Source organism: Neomonachus schauinslandi, chromosome X (assembly GCF_002201575.2).
Source record: "Neomonachus schauinslandi chromosome X, ASM220157v2, whole genome shotgun sequence".
NCBI classification, from domain to species: Eukaryota; Metazoa; Chordata; class Mammalia; order Carnivora; family Phocidae; genus Neomonachus; species Neomonachus schauinslandi.
The window spans coordinates 35,506,187-35,508,441 of NC_058419.1; the positions used below are offsets into that span (position 1 = coordinate 35,506,187).

Here is a 2,255-nt window from a genome sequence, read left to right on the forward strand (position 1 = left end):
CACTCTCCTCAAGCATATTAAGCTCCTTCTTGAAATTTTTTTGTTACCCAAACACAATATACCGGAAATGACCTTTTCTTATAAACATATAAAAAATGTTCTCATGGAAATGTGGTATGCAGCATGGTGATTATAGTCAATGGTATTGTAATGCATATTCAACGGTTGCTAGGAAAGTGGATCTTGAAAGTTCTCATCACAAGAAAAAATTTTTCTGTAACTTTTTATGGTGAAGGATGGTGACAAGACTTAATGTGGTGGTCATTTTACAGTGTATACAAGTGTTGAACCATTACATTGTACACTTGAAACTAATATAATGTTGTATGTCAATTACACCTCAAAGAAATGTTCAGATATCTTCATAGCACAAGCAGAAGAATTGCCTATGGTCGCACTGGAAAAAAAAATACAGCAAAACAATGTCTAGTTTTTTCTAAAAGGCAGGCTGCTGACAGTTTGATAGATTTGGGGAGAGGGGGAGTGAAAGAGTGAATTCAATCCTACCACAGCTGCAACAATTTTTGTTAGGTAAATTTCTGATTACAAATTGCAAAAATGTTTCATGTTTCATATCTATGACAGGATCATTTAAATATGTCATCCAGCAACAACAAGCAGATCCAATCAATTGTGGACATTGTTGTGCTCTGGTACATTTATTACCATGAGGACAGAACTTGCACAAAATGTTTTCTAAATGTCAGCCTCTAAATAAACAAGGGCATCAAGCCACACAAGACACCCATAATTTCTGTAAACCCAGCGAATCTCCAGAGGGAGAAAAGGAAGAAAAGATTAGTCAGAATGCAAATGGAAGAAAGCAAGAAAGAAATGGAGGAAGAGTGTAAGATGAACATACATCGGTTATTTACTAGTTCTATGATTGGTAACTTCATGTATACTGTTAACTCTTTCACACAAACATGAAGCAGAAATAATCATCCTCACTCTTAATGGTAAAGTAGCAGACTTAAAGCAGTTAAGTAACTTGCCCAATGTCCACAGTAAAGAAATGATTGAACATGGATCTGTCTGACTCCAAAGATGATGATCTTTTCACTACAGCACATTGTCCCCTACAAAGTGTTGAGCTTAAGAATATTTCAGTGGTGGGGAAAGGGCACAGGGTTTGAAACATGGCGGACGACGTGGATCAGCAACAAACTACCAACACTGTAAAGAGCCTCTAGATCTCATCAGGCTCAGCCTGGATGAGAGAATTTATGTGAAAATGAGAAATGACAGAGAGCTTCGAGGCAGATTACATGCTTATGATCAGCATTTAAATATGATATTGGGGGATGTGGAAGAAACTGTGACTACTATAGAAATTGATGAGGAAACATACGAAGAGATATATAAATCAACAAAATGGAATATTCCAATGCTTTTTGTCCGGGGAGATGGTGTTGTACTAGTTGCCCCTCCATTAAGAGTTGGCTGAAACAAAGAATTTATCATGTATGGAATATAGGAGCTTTTGTATGATTGCCTCTTTAAATGTAGAAGACATTCAAAAGAGAAACCTGCGTAAATTTTGATATTAAGAAATGACCAAGGATTCTTCCACTCCTGAAACGAGTTGATTTGCGGATAACTAAAAAATTCTTAAGCTAAAGGGCATTTTAATTTTTTTCCAACCCTTTCAATAAATGTGATCACCAAGATGCAAAAAAAAAAAAAAAAAAGAAAAAGAATATTTCAGTGGCATAACATTTAGTATCCTTCACTGACTTTCAACCGGGAAAGTCACCAGGCCCTTCAGCACACCAGGCCCTTGCCCCTGTTTACTTCTGCAGAGGCTTCTTTCGTTTCCCCACACCTCAAATTACAGGCCAGACAAAGGCAAGGAGGCTGAGATAGCCTGATAGCCTTCTGTTCTCCCTGGTTTCATCCTTCACCTACTTCCTACTTTTCCTTCAAGATTAAGCAAAGCCTAACTTTTCCAGAAAGCCTTTCTTGTTTATCTCAGATAGGTAGCTGCCTTGCCTCTTCTATCCCACAGTACCTTGAGAATACCTTATATCACATCCTTTATCAGACTGTATTGTTTTACTTATCCTCTCTCTCCACTCTAGACTGAAGCCTCCCCAAAGCAAGAATTTTGACTTGTCTTCACATTCTATCTCTAACATCTAGGCTAGTGCCTAGAATTTAGTAAGCACTTATAAATGCTCAAAGAATGAATAGATAAACAAATAACAACAAAAACAACAGAATGAACAAATCAGGAAGGCAGGTCCAGTTTGTTA

The 2,255-nt window shown here is 37.3% G+C and overlaps 1 pseudogene; it reads left to right on the plus strand.

Annotated features, from left to right (window-relative positions):
- Positions 1-1,139: 1,139 nt before the first annotated feature.
- LOC110577231 lies at positions 1,140-1,672 on the plus strand (annotated as a pseudogene).
- Positions 1,673-2,255: the final 583 nt, after the last annotated feature.